Here is an 18651-nt window from a genome sequence, read left to right as displayed (position 1 = left end):
TTTTATTTTTTGAGGTACTGGGGATGGAACCCAGGGGCATTGTACCTCCAAGCTACACCCCTAAGCCTATTTTATAGTCTTTTTTTACTTTTTGAAACAGGGTCTCACTGAGTTGTGAAGGACCTCCCTATGTAGACAAGGCTGTCCAGGAACTGACATCCTCTTTTCTCTGCTTCCTGAATGCTGGGATTACAAGTGTGTGCCATGACGCCAGGCTAGAATTCAGATCTTGACTAAACTGAATCCTTTGATTCAGTACATTTCTCTAATTAGATTTTCTTTAATTGCTCTTATTAAAGCTTTGTACTTTTTATAGAAAAACATTTGCATATATTGTAGTGGATTTTTACTTTAGTGGATTATGTTCTTATTTCATTGTAAATTGTATATTTAAATTCACTTTACAGTTGACAGTTTATAGAAATACAATTATTATTTGTATATTAACACTATAATTAGACCTACATTTTTTAGTTCTAATAGCCATTTGTATAGATAGTTAATGCCATCATATGGAGATGATATGTGTTGTCTATAAATAGAACTAGTTTGATTTCTACTTTTCCAATCTTTATACATTTCCTTTCCTTTGCTTTCCATAATGTACAAATGATATAGTTCAGAACACCACTGAGTATAAGTAGGAAGAAAAGATTTTCTTGCTTCTTCCCAAAGTTTTGGGGAAAACATTCGGTCTTTCACCAGCAAGGATGAGTTTTGTTTGTGTGTGTGTGTGTGTGTGTGTGTGTGTGTGTGTGTGTGTGTATATATATTCATTCACTCATTCTTTAATCCATTCATTCATTTCAGTACAGGTGTTTGAACCTAGGGATGTTATACTTCGGAGTTATATTCACATACCTTTATATTTTTTATTTTAGAAAAGTTTCTCAGCTTCCTGAATAGCTGGGATTATCCTCCTTTCTGAACCTGGCACATGGTATATGCCACCATGCTTGGTCCAACGTATGATTTCAGAAGTAATATTTTTACGGAAAAATATTTAATAAAAGTAAAGATAGTTTAGTGTAGTCTTACTTGCTGAGAATTTTTTGTCATAAATTGGTGTTCATTGTACTAAAAATAATTCATTTATTAAAGTGATCGTGTTTTTTCTCTTTTTTCCCCCAGTCTATTTGTACAATATATTACATTCTTTGATTTTAAATGTTGAACTGATTTTACATTTCTTTAACAAATCTCACTTGGTTAAATTGTAGACTTTTTATCTATTGCTAGATCATTTTGCTATTATTTTGCTAAGATTTTTTTGTGTTTATCTTTCATAAGGGATATTGATCTGTAGTTTCTATATTCTTTTTATACTGTTTTGTTTGCTGTGGGTGTTAGGACGATGTTGGCTTCATAAATGAATGGTAAAGTAAGCACTCCTAGTTTTCTGTGTGCTGGAATATTTGCAAAAAATTTGCCTCACTTAATCTTTAGTAAAAATCACTGTCTACTCCTGTGCTTTTTATTTTTGCAAAGATAAAATATGAATTAGGTTTTCATCATAGATATGAGCTATGCAGGTGATGTTACACTTATTTGAGAACTTAAATGTGTTTCTTTTAAGAAAGTGTCCATTGCATCTTTCATTTTGTTTTGTTTTATTGAGTTTTATATTTGTTCTATGGATAAACCTATGGGAGTTCTACCTCTGCCATATACTCTTAGCCCTTTTTATATTTTATTTGAAACAGTGTCTGATTAAATTGCTGAGGCTGGTGTTGAATCTAGGATCCTCTCACCCTCCCAAGTACTGGGATTACAGGCATGTGCCATCATGCCCAGCTCATTGCATCCCTTTTTATGTAAAATACATTTGCATAAAGTTTTGCATCATATTTCTTTTATTTTATTTTAAATGCCTATTGGAAGTTTACTAATTTCTCTTTTACATTCTTGGCAGTCATAATTTGTGTTCCACCTTTTTTTCTTAATTATCAACATGAGTAGTATATTATCAATTATATTGATATTTTTGAGAGAACCTACTTGTGGCTTAATTGATTTTTCTTTTTTTAAATTACAGTCATTTCCCCCTGGTATTTATTATTCCCTTCTCTCCACTGCCTATGATTTAATTTGTTCTTCTTTTTCTAATAACATAAGGCAGAAGTTTAAATTATTTATTTAATGAAATTCTCACTTTTAAATGTTCTTAGTTTTCTACTAAGTATTGACAAATTTTGATAACATTTCTTCTTTTTGTGATCACATTCATATTTCTCTTTGATAAATACCTAGAATTGGAATATCTATCACAGAGTAGATATGTATTTTATTTTAAAAGAACCAATGAGCCGGGCGTGGTGGCGCACGCTTGTAATCCCCGCGCTTGGGAGGCAGAAACAGGAGGATCGCACAGGTTCGAAGCCAGCCCCGCGCGCTGGCTTAGGAGACCCTGTTTCCAAATAAAAATGTAAAAATAGGTCTGGGAGTGTAGCCCGGAGGTAGAAGGGCTTCCAGGAACCCCAGTACCACACACACACACAAAAATTATATATATGTATATACATATATATATATATATTAGCTCTGGGAGTGTAGCCCGGAGGAAGGAGGGCTTCCAGGAACCCCAGTACCACCAAAAAAAAAATAATAATAATAATAATAAAATAAAATAAATAAATAAATAAATAAATAAATAAAAGAACCAATGAATAGCCTCAATATGGACCCAACAGATGTCTGTGTTAAGTTTCCATAGACACATGAATGGATAAAGAAAATGCAGTATATACAATGCAACTCCACTCAGCTAAAAGAACAAAATCATGTCATTTGTAGGAAAATGGTTGAAAGTAGAAAATAGAGTGCCTGGTAACATTAATCAGTCCCAGAAAGTCAAGAACCACATGTATTCTCTCATATGCAGAAGAGAAAAAAAAAAAAAAAAGGAGACAAAAAGAACTTCCATTAAATAGGAACAGAGATCAGTAGAATAGTAGAAGAGTGTCACAATGCTAAGGATCTGACCAGCAGAGCCTAGGGAAGAAACACACGAAAGCCGACTCTGCTGATGATGCTTCCTCTTTAATGCGCACAGCAGGCAAATATATATCAGTCTCATAACCTCTCCCTCATCACGCCACCAACCCCAACCTTCCCACAGCTAGGGCATGCACATTTCTAACCCTCTCATAGGCAGGCTGGTGGTAGCACGAGGCGCTGCATTACTGATCATCCGTAGGGCACCTGATAGGGCTCACTGCACAGGCTCAGGGCACCGCCAGCCTCGTGAGCCTCGTGACTTGGCAACATGCCTAGGCACCATCTTGAGCCACCGCCCCATCCCGGTCTAGCCGAGTGGGCCCCGACAGAAGAGGACTGGGGAAAGGGAAAATAAAGCTTGAAGAAGAAAACAGATCAAATAACATTTTGTCCATATATGAAATTATCACTAGCCATCTCACTAGCGTGCATGGGAGGAAGAAAGGAAGAACAAGGTGGGATACAGAGGAAATAATATACCAAGTGATGCATAGATGTTTGAATAGATCACTTGGAATTTCGCTACACTGCACCAATAAAGTTTTATTTTTAAAAATCTGTGAAACTTAGCTCCAGAGTGGACATACCATTGTGCACTTTCAGTTTATTTTCCAAAATCTGTATCTTTTAATGTATAGGCATCATCGGGAGGAAATAGGAAAAATAATTTGTCTTTAATTTATCAATACAAAATAAAGTTTACTTAATAGACTTCAAATGATTGGACTACATGCAGTCAACAAAGTACCTCATTTTTTTTTAAATGGTACTGGGGCTTGAAACCAGGGAGTTTACCCACTGAATTTTACCTCTAATCCTATTTTATTTTGTATTTTGAAACAAGATGTAGCCTGTCCTCCAGCTTGCAATCTTCCTGTCTTAGCCTCCCAAGTCCCTGGATTCCAGCTGTGCACCAGTAGGACCAGCAGCCCTACTTTTTTTTCTTGCTTTAATTTTTCATTTTAAAATAATTTCAGCCAGGCGTGGTGGCGCACGTTTGTAATCCCCGTGCTTGGGAGCCGGAGACAGGATGATCGTGCTGGTTCGGAGCCAGCCTTGCTGGCTTAAGAGGCCCTGTTCCACATAAAAAAGAAAAAAATGGGTCTGGGAGTGTAGCCCGTGGGAGTGTAGCCCTGAGGTAGAAGGGCTTCCAGGAACCCCAGTACCACCAAAAAAAAAAATAAAAAATAAAATAAAATAAAATAAAATAATTTCAGACACAAAGGTTCCGAAAGTATTGCAGAAAGTTTTCATATGCCTTTTAAAGGCTAATAAGCATCTGAAATTATGCTCTGTTGTTCTTTTATTTCATAAATAAAAGCCTACAAATTAATTTTTGTGTGTTTTTTGTTTTGTTTTTGAGACAGTCTCACTGTGTTTCTCAGACTGGCTTATTTATTCCTTTTTATATAATTTGAATGTTTTGTATGAATTTCCATGCTTTCTCTTTATAGATTGTGTGTGTGTGTGTGTGTGTGTGTGTGTGTGTGTGTGTGTTACTGGGGGTGGAACCCAGGGGCATTTTAATCTCCGGGCTATACTCCCAGACCTATTTTATATTTTATTTGGAAATAGGGTCTCACTAAGTTGTGGAGAGCCTCACTAAGTAGCTGAGGCTAGCTTTGAACCTGTGTGATCCTCCTGTCTCAGCCTCCCAAGTGTGGGGATTACAAGTGTGCACCACCACGCCCAGCTTCTTTCATAGATTATTTTGAAAGAGTATTTCTTTCCATATATATTTGGATTTTTCCAAATACAATTCTTTATTGAATTTAACCACACTATGATATTAGTAATTTTAAATTTGTTGAGGTTTGTTTTATGGCTCAGAAAGGATTTATCACGCTGCATGCTGGAATATGCCTATCCTAGTACCTGTGAGGCTAAGACAGGGGGGTTTCTAGGGTTAAGGCCAAAAGGTGGTAATTTAGTAAAACCCTGTTTTTAATTAAAAATTATAAAGGGCTGGGGCTACGGCTCAGGGGTAGAATGCCACTGAGTTTAATCCCCTGTATCACACAAAAATTTAATCCATAGTATTTTGATCAATCTTTCCTGAGCACTTGAAAAGAATGTGTGCTTTACAGTTACATAGTGCAATGTTCTTTCAGTTAAATCAATTTGGTTGATAGTTCAAATCTTCTCTATGTTTATTATTCTTTTTTATTTCTTTTATTTTTCTATTAATGCATTGTAGTCGTACATCTTAATGGGGGAAAAGATGGTAGAGGCATACATGCCCACATTACTCATTTAGCCCTTCCCCAATTCCTACCCTATTCCCCCCCCCACATCTTCTCAAGTTTGGCTTAGTGATTGATTTTGATATGTTTGTGAATGTATATCATGTACATTAGGGAATTTCCCTCTTCCTCCTCCAATTCCCCTCAGTTAGGTCACCTTATTTACTCATTTATGATTTCTCCTACTACTTCTAGAGTTCCTCCTATTACCCATTTTCTCCCTAGCTTCCACATATTAGGGAGGGCATCCAATTTTTTGCGTTTTGTAACTGACTAATCTCACTTAGCATAATGATCTCCAGTTCCATTCATTTCTCTATAAATGACATAATATATTCTTCAATAGAGCTGAGTAGAATTATATTGTGCACATATCTCAACATTTTTAAAGTCCATTTATCTCTTGATGCACATCTCAGCTGGTTCCACAGTTTGGCAATTATGAATTGTGCTTCTACAAACATAGATATTACGCATGCATTACTATCGTAGTCTGATATCAATTATTTGGGGTAAACTCCCAGAGTGGTATCATTGGGTCATTTGGTAGTTCATTAATATTCTTCTGAGGACCCTCCACACTATTTTCAAAAAAGTTGCACTCATTTTCAATTTTACCAACATATATCTGAGTTCCTACTTCTCTACTTTTTCATCAGCACAAGCATTTTTATTGTTTATGTTTTTAATGATTGCTATTTTATTTAATGTTAGGTGAAATCTCAGGGAAATCTTGTCATGCATCTCTCTGATTGCTAATGATGTTGCACATTTTTCATATATTTATTGGCCATTAGTATTTCTTCTTTTGTGAAGTTGTCTATTTAATTCACTTTGAGGTTGTTTGGTTTTTTTTAGGTGAATTTTTAGATCTTAGTCCTCTATTGGAGGAGTAGCTGGCAAAAATCTTCTCCAATTTGCTGGCTTTCTCTTGAGATTATTGATAGTTTCTTTTCTACAAATTAGCTCTTCAACTTAATGCAATCCCAGGTATTAATCCTCATTTTAATTTCTTGTGCCTCTGAGGTCTTGTTGAGGGAGGTTTTTACCTGTGCCTAGATGTTAAAGTACAAGCTACTCTTCCAGTAGCTACAAGGCCTCTGATCTAATTTCCACATCTTTTATCCATCTTGAATTAACTCTTGTGCAGGGTGATAAAGTGGAGTTTATTTCCATTTTTCTGCATATGGATAATCAATTTTGCCAACACCATTTGTTGAAGAGGCTACTTTTTTAGTGTATGTTTTTTGCCTCTTTGTCAAATATAAATTAGTTGTAAGCATGTGGAATTGTTTCTGAGTCTTCTGTTCTACTTCATTGGTCTGTTTATCTCCTTCCTTCCTTCCTTCCTTCCTTCCTTCCTTCCTTCCTTCCTTCCTTCCTTCCTTCCTTCCTTCCTTCCTTCTCTCCCTCCCTCCCTCCTACACCCCCTGCCCTAGTTTTTATTCTTTAATTTGAAACAGGGCCTCACTAAGTTACAGAGGGCCTCACTAAGTACCTAAGGCCATCTGCAAACCACGATCCTTTCGACTCAACCTCCCGATTGGTGGGATTACAAGTGTGCACCACCATGTCCAGCTCTGCTTTCTTGCTAATATAATGCCGTTTTTATTATTATGGCTCTGTAGTATAATTTAAAGTGAGGTATTGTGATGTTTCATGCATGGTTCTCATTTCTGAGAATTATTTTAGCTATTCTGGGTCTTTTGTTGCTCATATGAATTTAAGGACTAAATTTTTTAGATCTTTGAAAAATTATCTTAGTACTTAATAGGGATTGCATTAAACACATTGAATCTGTAGATCACTCTTGGTAGTATGGCCATTTTGATAATATGCTTATCTAAAAACATGGGTGATCCTTCCATCTTCTAAGATCTTCTTCAACTTCTTTAGTGTTTTATTAGTCTCGTTGTATATGTCTTTTACCTCCTTGGTTAGATTTATTTCTAAATATTTTTTTTATTATGAATGGGATTTTTTTTGGATTTCTATATCTGTGGAAGTGTGGTTGGCATATAGAAAAGATTATGATTCTTTTACATTTATTTTGTATCCAGACACTTTGCTGAATTTGTTGATCAGTTCTTTAAGCATTTTTGTTGAGATTTTTAGCTCTTCTAAGAAGAGTAGAATGTCATCTGCAAATAGGAATAGTTTTAGTTCTTCTTTTCATCATTTGTACTGCTTTGATTTCTTTCAGTTGCCTGAATGCTCTGACTAGAGTCTCAGTAATATATTGAAAAGGAGTGGTGATAGTGGGCATCTTTGTCTTGTTCCTATTTTAGAAGGAACTGTCAGTATTTTCCTATTCAGTATGATGTTGGCTGTGGGTTTATTGTATATTGTCTTTATGATGTTGAGGTAAGTTTATTCTAATTTCCTGCAGTGTTTTTTTTTTTTTACATGAATTGCTGTTGGAATTTGTCAAGTGCTTTTTCAGCATCTACTGAAATGATCATGTGATTTTTATCCATATTTCTGTTTACGTGGTGAACTCATGGGTTGTTTTTCACATATTGAACCAGCTTTTACCTTAGAATGAACCCGACTTGGTCTTAGTGTACAATTTTCCTGATATATATATATATATATATATATATATATATATATATTTTTTTTTTTTTTTTTTAATGGTCTCTTAAGCCAGCGAGGCTGGCTTCAAACCTGCATGATCCTCCTGTCTCTGCCTCCCAAGTATGGATATTACAAGCGTGTGCCAACATGCCCGACCTTGCTGTTGTTTTAAATGCATGTTGCTAGTATTTTGTTTAGAAGTTTTGTGTCTACATTCATCAGTGATATCAGTCTGTAATATTTTCCTTATGCTTTCTTTATTAAGTTTTTGTATTAATGTGATACTGGTTTCATAGACTGTACTTTGGAGAACTCACTTTCTATTTTATAGAATGGTTTGATAAGTATTGGGAAGAGATCTTTTATAAAGATTTCATAAAATTTAGCTGGAAATTCACCTATATCTGGGCTTTTATTCGATGGCAGGCTATTTATGGCTGTTTCAAACATTTTGCTTGTGTATTGATATGTTTAAATTTTCTATATACTTTCGATTGAAGTTAGGAATGTTGTATGTCTAGAAATTTGTAAATTTCTTCCAAGTTTTCAATTTTGTTAGAGAGTATAGTTTTTCAAAATAGTTTCTGATGATCCTCTAGATTTCCATTCTGTCTGTCATGATATCAACTTTTTCATCTCATATTTTAGTAATTTGTGGTGATACTCTTTTTTTGGCTAGGTTGGCTAATGGTTTGTCTATCTTGTTTATTTTGCAGAGAAACCAGTTTTTAATTTCATTGATCTTTTGTATTGCTTTTATTTCCTCTACTTCATTTATTTCTACTCTGATTTTAATGATTTTCTGTCTTCTTCAGGCTTTGGGATTAGACTGATTCTGCTTTTCAAAGGTTTTGAGATGTGTCATTAGGATGTTTATTTTGTGACTTTTTGTTTTTATGTGTATACTCAGTGCTATGAATTTTCCTCATAATGTTGTCTTCAGAGTGTCCAGAGATTTTGATTTGTTGTGTTTCTATTTTCATTTGATTCTAGGAATTTTTTTCTCCCCTTATTTTTTTCTATGATCTAGTTCTCATTCAGAAGTGAGGTGTTTAGTCTCGATTTTTATGTAATTTCTTTGAGTCTTCTTATTGTAGATTTCTAATATCTTTCCATTATGGTTTGAAAAGATGTATAAAATTATGTCATATTTTAAAATTTACTATGCTTGCTTTGTAGCCCAGAATATGGTCTATTTTGGAGAAACTTCCATGAGTAGCTGGAAAGAAGGTGTATTAGCAGTAGTTCAATGGAATATTATGTATATGACTAGTAATTCATTTGGTTTATGGTATTTTTTAAGTCTGATGCATCTTTGCTGGTCTTTTGTCTTGAAGCTGGGTCTAATGGTGTAAAAAGAGCATTAAAGACTCCCAGTATTACTCCACTGGGGGTCTATGTGAGACGATGTCATGAAGACTATGTTTTATAAAAGCAGTCGTATTTATGTTCACAGCATATGTTGAACAGCATTATACCTTTTCTTGAATTGTTCATTTTACCAGTAAAAAAAAGGCTTGATGCCTGTTTTGTCTGATATGAAAGTTGCTATACTTGCTTGGCTTCAAGTTCCATTTGCGTAATTACCTTATCCCAGATCTTTACCTCTAAAGTGAATTTCTTTCAAATAGCATATTGATGAATTGTGATTTTTAATACATTTTGCTATTTTATGTAGTTTAATTCAGGAGTTGACTGAGGTCATTAATGTTCAGTGTAGTTATGGAGAGATGATTTTTAAGTCTTATTATTTTGAGTTTTATTTAATGTTTGATGTGCTGGTTATTCTTCTTTGCCTTGCTCATTTGATTTAAATCATCTTTTCTTTGTGTCTGGAATTTATTTATTCATTATATTATTTATTTATTTATTTATTTATTTATTTATTTTTTCAGTATTAGAGATGGAAACCAGGGGCATTCAACCTTTGAGCTATACCCCCAACCCTATTTTTTATTCTTTATTTTGAAACAGAGTCACTGAGTGGCAAAGGGCCTCATTAAGTAGCAGAGACTGTCCTCAAACTTCAATCCTCCCATCTCAGCCTCCCAAATGGTGGGATTATAAGCATGCACCACCATGCCTACTAGAATTTAAGTATTTGTCACCTACTAATATTGTTTTTTGGTCTGTGTCTTGTGTCACCCCTCTGTTGTTCTGCCCATAGACCACTAGCACTGGGTTGCAGCTTTCCAGGACTCTATCTGCATCACCGCTGCAAATGGTGATGTTGATTGATCATAGGTGTTAAAGACTGAGGACCTGCCTATTGCTTCTGTGTGTGGGCTGCTGGATGGCTCAACCTATTGGGATTATTAGCCTGTCCTCTGTATTTGAAAAACTATTCTGTTGGTTGACCTGTCTAGTGAAATCATATATTCTGAACATTTATTTGTTGAGAACATTTTGATTGCTATTAATTTAAAATCAATCTGCTCAGTTTTCCCCCGATATAATCTTGTTAAATTGTCAATTGTGATTTATTTATTTCCTCTAGGTTATCCAATTCATTGGCATATGATTATTTGCAATATTCCCTTATATCCTTTTTATTTCTGAGGTATCTATTGTGCTGTCTTTTCTTTCTTTTCATTATTATATTTATTTGAATTCTCTCTCTCTCCTCTCTCTCTCTCTCCTCTCTCTCTTTTTCTCTCTCCCCCCCTCTCCCCCTCCCTCCCTTCCTCCCTGTTTGCCTGCCTACATCCCAACTAAGAGCCTAAGAATGTATTGTTATTTATTTTTCAAAACAACAACTAATAGTTTTCTTGATGTTCTCTATATTTTCTCTTTTACCTATTTGACTTATTTCTACTATCAGTATTATTGTTTTCTTCTTTCTTTTAAAGTAAAGTTTAGTCTGCTTTTTTTTAATTTAATTTAATTTTTAATTTAATTTATCTTTCAGACATAAAGTGAAATTGTTTATTTGGGATCTTTATTCTTTTCTTAATTTAGGTATTTATTGTTATAAATTTCCATGTTCACTGTTTTTCCTGCATCCTATAAGTAGATATCTAACATTAGAAGACATAAGTATTTCTTTTTTTTCTTTTTCTTTTTTTTTTTTCCTGGTGGTACTGGGGTTTCTGGAAGCCCTTCTACCTCCAGGCTACACTCCCAGACCTTTTTTAAATTTTGAAACAGGGTCTCTTAAGCCAGCACACTTAGTAAAAGACATAAATATTTCTTAATTTATAGATTTAGCTTGGAGTAGTGGCACACAGCTATAACCTCAGTATTTGTGAGGCAGCTATAACCTCAGTATTTGTGAGGCTGAGAAAGGGGTAGGGGGCAACAGGATCAAGGCCTGTCTCCACAACTTATCAAGGCCCTCAGCAACTTAGTAAAACCTTGTTTCAAAAAATAGGGCTAGAAGTATGGCTCCAAAGTAGAATGCCCCTGGATTCAGTCTCTAGTAGCACAGTCATGAGAGACTTCAATACTGCACTTCCTTTCTTTCATTTTTTTTTTTTGGTGCATTGTGGTTCTACTTTATATTGGGTTATTGGGTTCTAGAAAAATAAATAAAATATTTCAAAAAATTAATAAAAATGTCTCACTTGAAAAATACTATCAAACAATTGGGCTTAACCAATACATGTAGAATTTTTCCCCAATATTATAATAGCACAAAAACATTTTTCACAGCAAATTACATGTGAGGTCAGATCAAATTCATATCAAGTATGTTTACTGATGACAATAATGATACTGGACATTAAGACAATGGGAAAGAAAATGGGAAGAATATTACAACTGAAACAAACACCTGAGCCATCACTTGAACAACCAAGGACTCAAAGAGAAAACAAAGGATTATTCTAAAATATCTTGATATATGTGAAAGCACAAACAGCACATACTACAACTTAGGAAAACAATAAAGTAGTCAACAGAAGAAAGTCTACAGTGATATCTGTTTTTATAATGTAGTTTTGAAGTTCTGTTGTCAAATTCACACTAAGTATGTAATATTTTCCTTAGGAATCAATCCATAAGCATCATGCAGTGTTATTTATTACTGATAAGCATTTTTGTTATGAAGTCTACTTTTTCTAGTACTAATATAGTCACTCCAGCATTCTTTTCACTAGTGTTTGCATGATAGAATTTTTTCATCATTTTATTTGAATTCACCTAGATTCATACATTTTAAGTTGGCTTATTATGGGTACCATAGACCTAAATCTTGGTATTTTAAATAATATTACAATTTTAACTTTTTAATTAAAAAATTCAGATAATTTATATTTAATATAATTATTTAAGTGGTTAAATTTTATTTTTTCCTCTTTGTCACATTTTTTTCCCTTGCCTTTTATATTTTAAGTAAATTTTGTTTGTTTATTTGATGGTACCGGAGTTCCTGGAAACCCTTCTACCTCCAGGCTACACTCCCAGACTTATTTTTATATTTTTATTTGGAAACAGGGTCTCTTAAACCAATGCGCTGGCTTTGAACCTGTGTGATCCTACTGTCTCCGCCTCCCAAGAGCGGGATGACAAGAGTGCACCACCATGCCTGGTTTAAGTAAATATTTTATATTTTATATTTTATCTCTACTTTAGGATTATTAATTTTATATATTATAAAATTCTATAGAACCACTTCATTTATAGTGTAATGTATATAAATACTATACTTTTATTTCTCCCTCATTTTAAATTATTTTATTATTTTTGGTGGTAGTGGAGGTTAACCATGTTATATTTATATTTTTACACTACTTCATATATAGCTCCTTCATTAATCAATTCCTCTCTTCTCTCAGTTGGTTTTAAGATATTAAAAAAGAGAAAATTTTCTGCTATACTGAGTTTCTATCCTACTATTTATGATGCTTTCATTTTTATTTTTATTCATTTTATTTTATTTTTTTGTGGAACTAGGGATAGAACCCAGGGGCATTCTATCACCGAGCCACATGCCCAGTTCTATTTTTTTAGTCTTTATATATTACATTTTTGAAACAGGGTCTCACTGAGTTGTGAATGGCCTAGCTAAGTAGCTGAGGCTGTCCACAAACCGCGAACTTCTTGTCTCTGCTTCCCAAATGCTGGGATTACAAGCAAGCACCACCACACCCAGCTTGCTTTTCATATATTTTTAATAAAGTTTTATTGGTGCATTGTAGTTATACACCTCAATGGGAAAAAAAAAAAACTTGTGGAGATACACATGCACACATCGCCCAGTCAGCCCCTACCCAATTTCTAGCCCCTCCCCTACCTGTCCCTCCTACCCATGCTTGGCTTCCTAAATGACCTTCATATGTTTAAGTACATCATGTGCTTTAAAGAGTCTCCCTTATCCTCCCTCTTATTGCTCAGATATGTCACCTTCATTGCTCCTCTATAGGGTCCCTTCTTCATCTAGCGTTCCTCCTGTTACTCATTTCTTCCTAATATTTTACACATTAAGAAAAGCATCTGATTTCTTATTTTTTGTGACATTTCACTGTAAATGCCATAATTTTGTTCTCCTTTATGGCAGAGCAAAATTCCATTGTGTACATATCCCAGAGTTTTGAAATCCACTCATTTGTTGAAGGACATTTTGGCTGATTCCACAGTCTGGCAATGATGAACTGTCCAGCTATGAACATGGTTGTTCATGCATTAATTTGATATTTTGGGTTTTACCCAGAGGTGGTTGAAATACAAAAAAGGAGCATTCTACCTCTGAATGATACCCACAACCTGATTTTATTTTGAAACAGCGTATCGCTAAGTTGCTGAGGGCCTCATTAAGTTGCTAATGCTGGTCTTCTGCATATCATCCTCCTGTCTCAGCCTCCCAAGTACTGGGATGACAGGCAATTGTCACCACACCCAGCTATCCTGCCTATGTTTAAGTTTATAAATTTTATCCTCATAAGTAAAGTCCATCAAACTAATCATCTTTGATATCATGTTTTGTTGTTCTGGCTTTTTATTACAGGAATACCAAATTTACTCATATAGTAGTTTCTATCATTCTGTTCAAATTCCTCATCTGTTCACACATGTTTATCACTCTGTCCCTATACTTGTTAACATATTAAATTACACTTATTAGAAAGCCTATGACTAATAGTCTTAATATCTGAACAATTGTTCTCTTTTGCTTTTGTTCATTGTTTTATCTCTGGACAGTGGTCTTATTTTCTTTGCTATTTTCTTTGGTTTTAAATTTTGAATGAATGATGAACATTCTGAAATGAAAAACAATAAATTATGAGTTGAAGATCGTTTAGAGCTAAAAAGAAAATATATCTTTTCTCATAGCATACTACAGAATGGTTGAGTCGTGTTTGCTTTTTGTTCTTGATATCCTCGATCCCACACATTTCTGTGATCCTTTCAGTGCAGGGCTGTCTGAACCCTGTGGGAGAGTGAGCACTGTGGTGCTGGAGGCTCTTCTCACTTCCCCATCCTCAGCTTTCAAAACTGTGCCTGCCAGTGCCATGTCTAGGCTCTGTCTCCACACTCTCATCTGTAAGTATTCTAGTGCTGCTGCCCATTACTGGATGCTAAGTTCATGTTGGGGGCAGGGAGTGCATTTTTAATCTTTCTGGTGTAGGCTCAGGCTCACACAAGTGAACCTGAATGTAGGGATTGAGTTCTTGTCATCAACCTCTTCCATGTAGTGATCATTGGTGGGTCTTCATTTCCAAAAGGAGGGTTTCTTCATCTTCTCTAGAAGCTGAGGAATTTTTCTTCTACACAAAGCACAGTTTGCTATCTCTCCATCAGCCACTTAATGCCCATTTTTTTCTGCAGAGAAAGTGGAAATATTTTGAGACAGCCCCCCCAACACATATACAACATGCCCTTAGCACTCAAGAATCCCTTGAGGAATTCTTTCCTTGAGGAAGGGAAGATGGCGACCTAGTAAAGCATCTTCTAGGGGTACTGCTGACACTCGATCTCCATAGCATAAAAAATAACGCCTTACACAGCTAGAAAATACTATCAATAGAGAAATGACAGGCTTTTCAACAAATGGTGCTGGGAGACTGGCTATCCATTTGTAGAAATATGTAACTAAATCCTTACCTTACCTCTCATCATGCACAGGAATCAACTGGGGATGGATCGAAGACCTTGAAATCAGAACAGAGACTGTGAAGCTATTAGAGGAGGGCATAGGCTCAACTCTCCAACATCTAGACATAGACAACAAATGCGGGCGAGGATGAGGGAAAATAGGAGCTCTTTTACGCTGTTGGTGGGAGTGCAAACTAGTTCAGCTACTATGGAGATCAGTGTGGAGATTCTTTATTCTCTTTTGATGAAATAAAAATATGATAAGTAATAAAGCATAACAATAGAAGAGGAATAAATGTTTATAATGTAAATGATTTTGTATTAGCAAGGTGTAGATGAATTCTATGAGATATATCCAAAAATTTAACATTTTCCCCCTTCATTATTTTTTAGTAATATAAATCAAATTGCAAGTAGATCAAGTTAAATTTTGACAGATATTCATATTTGGGTTTCTGTTGGTGAGATAATTTTATTGTTTTCTTCCAAAAAAAATTTTTGAAAACATCTTTCATCATCTCTATACAAAAAAAGATATTATACCTTGTGTTGCAGTCTATGGGAGCAAATAAAAGGTGAAGTTTTATGAATAGAACACTTTGAATCCTCAGGAATCTGTTTATTTTGGAGCAAATCAAGATGATGTTGTCTTACAAAGCATGAGTAATACTCCATCACATTTTTTTTTTTTGCAGAATTAAGGATTGAACCCAGAGTCATTCTACCTCCAAGTTATACCCCAGCCCTATTTTTATTATTTATTTTTAAACAGTGTCTCACTAAATTGTGGAGGGACTCACTAAGTAGCTGAGGCTGGTTGTGAATCTGTGATCCTCCTGTCTCAGCCTAAGTACAGGGATTACAAGTGTGTGCCACCATGCCTAGCTTAAATTTTTTACTTTATACTTCTCTTCATCAATCAGTTCATTAATTTATTCAAAAACACCTAAATTCACCACCAATTTGTAGGGCTGATAAGAGATAAATATAAAATTAATTTCATATAAAACTATATATATACTGTGTCTACCCATTAAGAAGTGAAATTAAATTTTTCAAAAATTTTATAAACTACTTGAAACCTTCTCCAAAGTGAAAATATAGACATCTAATAAGTGAATATTTAGCAGATCAAGTTTTGGTCATCTAGATTTTCCTCATATGTGCAACTATAAAATACAATGTACTTTAAAGTAGATAGTTTATTCTCTGAAGCATATTCTACAAATTTATTTGTATCTGAACTACTTATGTGTCTAGATATTTTTAAAGTATCCATTTTTTATATTTAAAATAGTTAATTATAGGAAGACAATATAATATGATTTCCTTTTTTAGGAACAAAAATGATAATTTATATTAATTACAGCCTATATTGAGCATTCATTTTGCTTTTGATCTAGGCAGACATTTGACTCAACTGATAGGCAGGCCAGAGGGATCAGTCACATAATTGACAGACACTTTCTGTCTCCCTATCTCAAGATGTGTTTTTTTTTAACATAATGTGTTTTCTATAAAGCAAATAGGTAAATTAACCTCATTTTCAAAGCTTTATTACATATACCATATATTTGGATCACAAAATAATATCCCAGTGTTCTAATTCTCCTCTAAAATGGGTGTGAGAGGCACCTTATGAAGGATTATTCTGTTGGTATTTCCTGAGTAATTGACCCATTCAGACAAGATGGAGATAAACAGATATTATAAAAACCCCTGTTATTTCTATGTGAAAGTTTTAAAAGAAATAAAGCTTCAGAATATTAAGAAATCTAAACAAAATTACCTAAAATGTCAAGCTTGCTTCATTACAAGCCATTTGATTAGTATGAATTAATAATACTGCAGTAAATTCAAGTGTTGAGACATTCAAAAGTAAGCTGATTAAATCTACAACAAGCATGGCTGCCATCTTGTGGGGACAAGATATAATGTAGTGAGGGGCCAATCTCAATGAAGTGCCCCTTTCTGGGTTATGAGTGATTATTTTGCTTCCAGCAACCAATTGCTTTATGCTTGTTAATGTTCCTTGTAAAATGCTACATCAACATTCAGACAGGAGAGTTGAGGTGACTAAAAATGTTCTCCTAGTGCCTGAGTATACCATGTTCCTGAAATTTCGATATCATGACTTATATGTGGGTAATGAGAAACTTTGAAATTTGAAGTTTTAGCTTGAAATAACTTGACTAATAGATGAGTATATAACGCATTCACATATGTGTCAATCAATCCAGTTGCAAAATTTGGTCAGAATTTATATCTCATTGAGTTAGAAGGCAACTTCTTTATTTTTTCTGGCTGGCCAGTATCAGAGATTTAAGACAATCTTTGAAAAGAACAGATTAAAATCTAAATTTAGAAGAAAAGGAAGGACAGGAGGAAGGAAGGAAACAGGTACCATCTAATAATATTTACATTAGTGTGAACAGTCAAAATAGTTTGACAAAGGAAAAAGGAAATTGACCTGAAAAAAGGAAAAAGTATACCCTATATGAATATGTTACATAGGATTATATGATTTAAAGATTTTTTTCAAGATTTTTTAAAAGTCAAAAATCATGTCTTTTGCTTGTTTTGTTGTTTTTTGTAGTGGAGATTGAACTCAGGGGCATTCTACCTCCAAGCTATACTCCATACTCCTCTTTTTTTAGTTTTGAAACATGGTCTCCCTGCATTGCTGAGTAAGTTGCTCTGGCTGGACTCGAATCTGTGATTTTCTGCTGTCTAAAAATCATGTTTTCTAATTTCAAGTCTTCCAGCAAATATCAGTCAGGTTTTGAGATTCATTTTCCCCATAATCTTCTAGAAAACAGGGATTGAATGAGCTTGCTACGAACATTTCCTTGAAGTCTGAAACCTATAATTGGCTAAGTACAAAAGTTGTTCTTGTAGCCCCTCAACCAAACAGAATTTGTGTCTTTCCCTTCCACAAATATATATTTCAGTTATAATTTTATAGACATTCACCACAACTACCTGCATCTATAGAAGGTCAGTCATTGCTCTCTTTTAGTTTTTTAATTCATGCTTATGGTAAAGTTGTAACATACTTATAATCTTTTGTGGACTAGCAACTTTTATAATGTTAATAATACAGTTGTAGAGAATCAGAAATGATGACCAAAATATATTATTTCTCTTTATTTTGCTGTAATACTGTTTTAAAGCTAACTTCTCACCTCAAATTTAAACTAAGCCCGATAAATGTATAATTTTTACACCAAAACAAAATTCTCAAGTCATCAAAATAATATTGCAGAGTCTTTAATAACTGACTAAGGTAGGTTGACCCACTGCTGTTGCAACAGCGAGCAGCTGATTCTTAAAATTTAGGCACTGATATTCTTAGCTAATTCTTGAGTGAAAATGAAAAAGATATACATTACAAGGATTTCTACTACTTGGCTTGCTTTCTATAATTATATGCTATTGAAGAAGTCCACACCTGCACTCGCCCAACAATGTACACTAATATTCCTCTAAATTTTTTTCTATGAAAAAACACCTATTATACTTTACATCTTAAAGCTATTCAGATAATCTACCATTTCTTTATATTATTTATGTTAATATCACAACCTGAATAATATGGCATCTTCCATTTTGAAAAATTAATAAATCAGTTTGCTTTCATTTTTAGTCTCAAAAGCTAAGCCTTTGCTATAAAACTTTAGAGAATGAAGCATGTTTTCAGAAGGTATGAATTTCAGCAAAATGGGCCAGATACATCGCCCATTTCCAAATAATAATGTTTGAATTAAAGATAAACAGTATTGATTGAGACCAATAGAAAGTC

Source organism: Muscardinus avellanarius, assembly GCF_963383645.1.
Source record: "Muscardinus avellanarius genome assembly, chromosome: 6".
In the NCBI taxonomy this organism is placed as follows: Eukaryota; Metazoa; Chordata; class Mammalia; order Rodentia; family Gliridae; genus Muscardinus; species Muscardinus avellanarius.
This window is presented reverse-complemented; position numbering follows the sequence as displayed.